Source organism: Microtus ochrogaster, chromosome 5, assembly GCF_000317375.1.
Source record: "Microtus ochrogaster isolate Prairie Vole_2 chromosome 5, MicOch1.0, whole genome shotgun sequence".
Taxonomy (NCBI): domain Eukaryota; kingdom Metazoa; phylum Chordata; class Mammalia; order Rodentia; family Cricetidae; genus Microtus; species Microtus ochrogaster.
In genome coordinates, this window is record NC_022012.1 from 89,646,918 (window position 1) to 89,655,843 (window position 8,926).

At 39.8% G+C, this 8,926-nt stretch overlaps 1 protein-coding gene and 1 non-coding gene across 7 annotated transcripts in view; both read right to left on the reverse strand.

Annotated features, from left to right (window-relative positions):
* Rbms3 (RNA binding motif single stranded interacting protein 3) overlaps positions 1-8,926 on the reverse strand; it is a 1,318,100-nt gene that overhangs the window by 1,093,376 nt on the left and 215,798 nt on the right. The gene's annotated exons all lie outside the window — the stretch shown is intronic.
* On the reverse strand, positions 6,668-6,774 carry LOC113456158. Its single transcript, XR_003377019.1, has one exon. It is a non-coding gene; the product is annotated as a U6 spliceosomal RNA (small nuclear RNA).

Consider the following 8,926-nt stretch of genomic DNA (forward strand, 5'->3'; position numbering starts at 1 on the left):
TAAGATAAAACTTCTCCTTCCCCAAGTTTCTTTGGGCCAGAGTGTTTAATCACTGCAAAGGGATCTAAGTAGGACAACTGGCTTCTATCAGACTAAACCTCTTATTGGAACAACTAGGAAATCAGTTGAAATATTAAGACAAAATATACAAAATTCCCAACTGTTCAAAGACAGCAGAGATGTTTAAAGCCCCCAAAAAGTGAGGAAGGCAGATGGAGCTCAATGGCCATAAATGCTGCTGAGAAAAAACATTTAGAGTGAATTGCACCCTAGGGCAGTTTTTATCAGTGTGTGTCAAAACTAGATTTGGAGAAGCAGAAAAGAAAGTGCATGCTAGAACACTGAAACATGAATCAGACCTATTTCCCTGGCATGGGGGTGTGGTCAGAAGTTTAGGATCCAGTTAGAGGCAGAATCTTTGTCACCTTGTTATGCCATATTTAGAATGATATAGAAAATGGTCAGATCTCATAAAAACTGAAACAAATCTTCAAATCAACTCTTATTCCTTAGCCAGAAGCCAAATGCCCTCCTCTAGAGAAATACAGCATCACTTACTGTATCTAACATTTATTAAACACAATGTCTGGCATTCGGTTTAGAACTAGCGGCTATCTCAAGAGAAAGAATGAAAAGGGCAATTAAGAGAAACAGACCTGAAGTGATCCAGAGCAATGAGGTGGAGACCTAAAATAACTCTGCTAATAAGCTCAAGAAAATAGAGACAAGGGAATTTCACCAGGAAACTGGAGTCCAAAGATGTAAGTATGAAGTTTAGAATTAAAAGTAACTTTTGAAATTGAGACTATGAAAGCTAATCTCATAATGGATTAGGCACAGTTGAAGAAAGGACCAGTAGTCATAAAATTCAGTCAGAAAAAAATTATTCAGGCTGGAATATGAAGAGGACACAAAGGAGATACAGAAAGGTGTGTAAATAATTGAAGTAAAATAATTATAAATATGAAACACACGTATGACTGGAGTACTAGCAGTGATTCTCTTCAGAAGATGTAATTAATTCTTTGAGACTAATGAAGACACCACCCACAGAAAAAGACACCATATTAGCTCAACCTGAATGACAAAATGAAAACCAAAACTCAACCAAAGCAACCAGAACAAGAAATGATGACACCACAGCTTCGGTGCAATACAAGAAACTTGGATATGAAATTCGACACAAGTGAGAATATCCCAAAATGAAATATATTTTACAATGGGCAACTGAAGAATTCCTCATTAGTAACCTCTAAATAAGTATTAAAAGGCAGAAGGTCAGAAACAGTCAAATAATGTTGAAGATTGAAGCAAACATAAAGGTCTTCAATTTCCACTTGTAAGTCTGATCATCAGGGCTACAGTGGTGCCCCATTTGGGGAGACAACCTGTCCTGACAGCTAGGATAGCCTCCGGACATCAATCAGAGACTAACAACTGAGGACCTTGGTTCCACTGACATGATTGTCAACAACGTTCTCACAGGAATCCAGAGGAAGTTCATGTCACTCATACAAAACCTGTGCAAGAAAGTCGGCAGCTGTCTCAGTTCAAGGTGGAGAAAATGTTCCTCAGTAAAGTAGAAAATGAATTATAATACAGCTGTTTAGTGGAACACCATAAAAAAATTAAAAAGCAAGTGTAAAATGGACAAATCTCATACACATTGTGTTGAAACAAAGAAGTTAGACATAAAAGACTCTGACTACAGTTATACAAAATTCTAGAAAAGACGTCTATGATAAGCGATTATGGGAAAGCAGGAGTGAGGTTAGAGGCAATCATGGGGCTCTGGCAACAATGAGAAGGGGCCTTTTGTGCAGGACCCAATCTCAGTGATGAATTTATGGATATACAAATGTTTAAAACTTATCAAACTGTGGGCTTAAAAAAAGAGAGAAAGTGTGTGTGTGTATAGAGAGTATATATAGACACATAATAAAATATGTATGTATAATAGACATACATGTATGTATGCATATACTTACTCAATAGACATATTCATGTATATATTATGCATAGATATGTATGTATATATAATATGTTGAAATGCATGTGTGTACATAACATATATATGTGTGCACTGTACACATGTATTTATATAGATAACACACATGTATTATATAATGCACACATGGGTGCATGCATATAATTCACACATGTATGTGTATAGTATATGTATATCATATATAAATACATGTGTGTACATATTACACATATATGTGTATATGTGTAAAACAATGCATATAATATATGCAAGTTGTTAGAGGCTACATGTTCATTTCCCAGCTGCCCATTCCTGAAATAAGCACACATTAACTGTACTAATTAAGACACTGCTTGGCCTATTAACTTATGCATATTTCTACCTAGCTTTCACATCTTAAATTAACCCATTTCTATTAATCTGTGTATCTTCATGTGTTCATGGCCTACCAGAACCATCCGGCATCCAGTATCTGCTTCATGGAAAAGTCTGCTGGATACTATGGGCCAGTAGGCTGAAAATGGCAAGATGCCCCAATGGTACAAAAAATACTTTGGAGCCGGGCGGTGGTGGCCCACGCCTTTAATCCCAGCACTCGGGAGGCAGAGGCAGGCGGATCCCTGTGAGTTCAAGACCAGCCTGGTCTACAAGAGCTAGTTCTAGGACAGGCTCCAAAACCACAGAGAAACCCTGTCTCGAAAAAAACCAAAAAAAAAAAAATACTTTGGGTAACTGTCTAGGTAGCGAGATGTCTACCTAGCGAGTTTTGAAAGTTACTTACAATGCACTTCCTGTATTCTTAGGTAATATCATATTCTTCTGGAGTCTTTGATAGAGCTGAGGAATTTATATAGTTTTTTTAGTTACGATAAAATAAAGTAGATATAAACATTGTAACTATAATTCTTGCTTAATACTTGTTTTGTTATATGTAATTTTACTGTTTTAAAGTTAAAACCTTCCTTTTTTAAACAGAAAAGGGGAAATGGTGTGTGAGGTCCTTCTGTCTATATGTTGCTTTTATTGGTTAATGAATAAAGAAACTGCCTTGGCCTGTTGATAGGGCAAAACTTAGGTAGGCAGGGAAAACTAAATGGCATGCTGGGAGAAAAGAGGCTGAGTCAGAGAGACGTCATAGAGCCACCATAGACAGATGTGCTAAAACTTTACTGGTAGGCCATGACCTTGTGGTGATGCACTGATTAATAAAAATGGGTTAAATTAATATGTAAGAGTTAGCCAATTAAAAGCTAGAACTAATGGGCCAAGCAGGGACTTACATAATACAGTTTCTGTGTGATTATTTCATAGCTGTGTGGTTGGGACCAACAAGCACCTCACCTGCTACATCGGTCCATCAAACTACATTAGTTTGGAAGGAATCCACAGGTTCTCATTGTGGAAACAACAACCCTGGATGCTGGCTCTACCTCTCTCAGGCTTTCATTATGGCAGAGGTAGTTCACCTCCAGCTCTAGTACCACCAGATAGGAGCTGCACTCACCACCTCAACTCTGAGAAGCACCACATAGTATATAAACCCTTTTTATCTGAGTAAAAGCTGAATCTGTCATGTAGTGCGCTGTGCAGCCTAGAAAAATCTCTGTGTAGGGCAGCAGGAATCCACCATGCTCTCCTGCCTGTGCACAATGAGCAGAACTGATTCCACTGCCTACCTAGGCTGGGGCACTGAGCAGCAAGCATGCTGTCAGCTACTTTCCTCCTACCCCGCCTCCCCCAGCAGGCATACAAGCACCTGGACCTGAAGTGTGTTGCTTGCCACACCGGTTAGCCCCATTCATTCAGGCACCATCCTGTATGTATGCATATTCACAAATGTGTGCTGTATACACGAATGCATGTATATGAACTATACACATGTATATGCATATGTAATACACATACATATTTATGTATATACTTACTATAACAACAAAAATAAAGAGAAGGAAGTGAAATAAAAGAGAAGGCATAAGCTAATAAAAATCTCTGAGAATAACAAAGCAATAAAACCCACTAACAGAATCAAAATAGTATCTATTCAAAAGTGGATTATTTGAGTATAAGAAGACAATTGACTGAAGCATAAATACATACATAATTTCTTAAAGCAATTTAAAGAAATAAAATGAAACTATGATCAAATTTGTAGCAGAAAATAGACATCAAAATTATGTGTTGTGAAAAACACAGCTTCCCCAAAGGAGAGGCTTCTGTTTTGCCTTTAGCAGAAATGAAATATCTAAATAGGTGAGCGTCTGTTGAAGTCAGTCAACCTGAAACTGAAAATGCTTGACAAAATAATAGTATGAGGCCCAATTGCTCAAAACACTTGAATAAAGATCACACCAACATGAACTTAAAAATTGTATCTAATAGGTAACCAGGAGAGCTTCCAGTTTCTCTTATGAAGGCAGAGTGACCATGGCAGGACAGGAAGTGGCAAAACTCACCAGCCACTCTCTCATGACAAGAATGAAAAGTTCACAAGAAGAAGAAATTCTAGCATCTCAGGGAACCTTGTGGGAGAAAGACGGTAAGAGCCAGAGGCTCAGGGACCTTTCTGAGAGACAGTCTCTCCTAGGAATGTCAGGACCTACATGCATAAAGTCTCACCAACATGTCATGAACGAGGATGATGCCAACATGCAGACTAAAGTGTAAGAGCAGCTCAAGAGGCCTCCATCCTACACAAACTCCAGACAACTAAGGAACACTAAGATTAGGAGAAATAGTCTTCCCCAGGAAAGACCCCCTGATTGGTTAGCCAATAAACATACACACCAAGAACATTACAGCAATGGAAGAGGCTATGAAATTGAGAAAGAACAATGAGAATGAGATGGGTAAATGCAGAGGGTTTAAAGAAAGGAAAGAGAAGCAAGAGATGATGTAATTCTATTAAAAAAAACTCAAAAAATAATTTAAAAAATTCACTGTCCAGCCCAGCAGTGCCAAAATGAAAGCATATCTGGTCATACTGGCATGACCCTAGGAATGAACGTTGCCTCAATATTTGATAAATAGTAATATTTGTATTTGATATAATTTAATTCCTTAGCAGTACATAAGGAAACATCTACACAAGTCTTTCTATAGCCATGGAAGAAGCCCCGGTCTGTCTTCCACATGTGGGTATCAATGACAAGGTCACAGAACATGAGTAATGGGGCAAGCAGGTGAAAAAAAGCATTTAGCCAAACATTCCCCTGCACTGCTCCACTGTGCATGTGACCCTATAATAGGGTCCCACCAACACTGGTTCTCTCAAGGACAGAACAAGACAATGAGTCTCTGCAACCAGTACTGAAGAAGCCAGCCTGAAGAAGCCAGGCTCTCCCTGGGGCAGTGAAGAGCGTCCTTCTAATGAGGTCAAAAGTCTTCTTTCATATCCCCAGAAGCCAAACCTAAGAAAGGGAGAGGGACTTCATATGTGAATTCACACTTGTAGGGGCCAGAAATCAACCTTATTTGTACAGGAACCACTTTGCTAACTGAATCAACTCCCTGATGTAGGATAACACACTCTATACCATTGGTTAATAAATAAGATGCTTTCAGCCAATGGCTTAACAGAATATAGCCAGGCTGGAAAAGATACATTGAGAGAGTAGGCAGAGTCAGCAGAGTCAGTGAGAAGACATATAGCTGCCAGAGAAGACAGATACTGGAACTTTGCCCAATAAGCTACAACCTTGTAGTGATAGACCGATTAATAAAAATGGGTTAATTTAAGATATATGAGCTAGCTAGCAATACACTTAAGGGATAGGTCAAACAGGGTTTTAATTGATACAGTTTTTGTGTAATTATTTCAGGTCTGAGCAGCCAGGATCGAATGAGCAGCCTTCAACAACTCCCAGACCTTAAGCAAGGATTTCAATGCCAGATTAATGTAGAAATACAGAATACTAAGAAAGTGGGGTGTGTTTATCAAGCTGGTTCCCTTGCACATAAATGCAGTTTGATCCTGAGTGAAGACTCTGGGAAAGTAGCTAAAGTAGCAGTTATGTCGCCCCCCAAACCTCAGGATCTGGGGTTCTTATATACATTTGTGTGCCACTCACCACTACGGGTTGCTGAGGAGCAGCAAATGGGCTGATTCTAGAGCACTGCCAGTCTTGTAGACAGTGCAGTATGTGGAAGGCTGTGGGGGCACTCTGACATCCTAGACACAAAGGATCTGAGTCAACCCATGCATTCTGCCGCAGCAATCCTTCCCCTCCATCCTGAGCAGGGCATCCCTTTCCCTCTGGCCAGCATTTGCTCCAGAGAGAAAACAGTCACAGCAAACAGTAGAGAGGAGGTACTCTCGCCTCCATCCATTTCTCTCAAGCTCTCCTCATTGATTTACCCATTAGGTTGCTGTTATAAATTAATAAAGCAAGGCCCATGTTCACTTACTTTAAAGGCTTCTCAGCCACTGATTTCCTATTATCCTTCCTGCTCCTCAACTTGCTGACTCCTCCAGATAAATGGTCGGCAATGCAAATACAGGCCAGGCTCTCAGATTCTTATTAAGTATAGAAAAGGAGTGTGATTTGTCTCAACAATGCCATTTTCAAACCTCCACCAATTAAGGTTCAAGTGCAGAATCGCATAGGAAAGAAATCCCCAATGTCTAGTTAATAGTCTTTTTTTATAGTTAATGCAAACTTTATTTATAAAAGACTCTTAAATAAAAATATGGAACGCTTCACGAATTTGCGTGTCATCCTTGCGCAGGGGCCATGCTAATCTTCTCTGTATCATTCCAATTTTAGTATATGTGCTGCCGAAGCGAGCACTAGTTAATAGTCTTATTGCCTAGTGAGTGTCTCACTCTTTCTTATTCTAGTGTCATTTATTTAATTTCCCTTAATTTCCAAAAATGTATAAAAACACATCTAATTTTCTATATTTGTGGAAACATGTTATCTTACTATCCCTATCCCTCATTATGAATGTTTAAAATATATTTTATTTATATTTTAGTGTTTGAGTAAATGTCATATGTGTTCAGGTGCCCAAGGGCACCAGAAGATGGCATCAAACCCTGGAGCTGCATTACAGGTGATTGTGAGCCAATTGACATCAGTGCTGGGAACTAAACTCTAGTCTTCCGGAAGAGCAGCAAGTGTTAACTGCTGAGCCATCTCTTCAAGTCACATATATCTCACCTGACATTGGGTCAGTCATATAGTGGGGACTCAGCAAGTGCTTCCTGAGTGACTGGCTTAGCCAGCATTGGGTGGCAGTCTTCTCCAGTGACCAGATGGAAGAGGGTCTGCTCTCACATTTATCTGCTGCTATTGTCCTTGTATGTTATGGGTGAGCCTGCTGAAATGAAAATTACAGGCTTGTGGTTGTACTATTTCTTAGGGCTAATTGGTAGTTCTTTATTTTTATAGCCCTTTGATGCATTAATAAATTTCAATAAGCATAGAGGCCTTTAATTCTTGCATTTATCCATTCAAAATATTTATTAAATTTTCTAACTGTGGGCTAAGACATATGAACAATTTCATGATGCTTAGAAAGGCCTAAAATCACGTCATCCCTCTGCAATATCTCCACATACAGTAAGTAGTTCAGTGTGCATGAGTTTGTGTGTATGTGTGTGTGCGTGTGCGTGTGTATGTATGTCCACATGCACACACATGAACATGTGAAGATTAGGAGACAACCCTGGTGTCATTCCTCAAATGCCATCCACCATGGCTTTTGAGACGAAGTCTCTCCCTAGCCTGGAACTGGACAAGAATCTGAGTGCCTAGGCAGTGAACTCCAAGGATCTACCTTCCTCTCCTCTACAATAATGAGATTAGCAGCACCGATTACCATGCCCTGCCTTGTTTTGTTTTTCCAAACATGGGTTCTGGAGATTGAACTCACATCTTCATGGTTGCAAGGCAAGCACTCTAATGACTATCTCCCAGGCACCAACAATAAGCTTCCTAGTCCAACTTAACCAGTCTACAAAACAGAAAGCCTTCTCCGAAGGGAGCTGGGCAAAGTTCATCTCTCGTGAGATATTTGAGGAGGGTGTTCTGGCTGAAGTAAGTCCTGAATGATGAGGAGTAGGGAAGGTTCTGGGGGGAAAAAAGCCACATGTGCAATTTTGGGGAAAGCACAAATATTAGCTATTTTTAAAAGCTTTATTTCAGAGTCTATGTATGAAGGTTTTGAATAAAAAGAATCAATAGGGGGGAACCCCTCTCTCTTCTTCTCTCTCCCCCCACCCCCTACATTATGATAAGTTTTCATATTTAAATGGTATATCCAATAATCTAGCAATAGCAAAGCACACTCTAATATTGGGCCAACAAGATATTACTATTGGTGGCTGACAGAGCTAGAGAAAGGAGAGAAGGGACATTGAAGATTGTAACCAATGATCTTACATGATAATGGAGCTGACAGATGAAAATTTGTCATGGCGGCTGGCCACCTAGAAATGCAGCTGCAAGTTTGTGCTCCATTCCTAAATCTCAACTTCAGCCCAACATTGAGAAATGTGAGCAGAGTTGCAAAGGAACAGCCTGGAGGCAGATGTTCTGGCTTGTCTCCTTTCCTCCAGCAGCCTCTACCTAGTTGGATTAGGTCCAGACACAGAATGTAAGTAATGGGCTTTACTTAACATCTACTGACTTAAATGCCAATTATACCTAAAGAGTGTCTTCACAGGGGCAGAGATATCTGACTTATTGACTGGGCATCTAAGCCTGGCCAGGTTGACACACAGAATTGGCCATTAGAGTCACCCTATCTCGGAGGAAGAGACTCCCAAAGTGTCAGACGTCTGGGTTACTCAACCTCACAGGCCTGGACACATTTTAGAAATGCAAGTTCCTTTGCTTGTTTATTTGTTTGGCTAGTTTTATTGCAGTTGATTTTGCTTGATTTTCATATATAGCCACTTGTGGTCCAGACTGGCTTGATTCTTGATTTCTGTGTAGC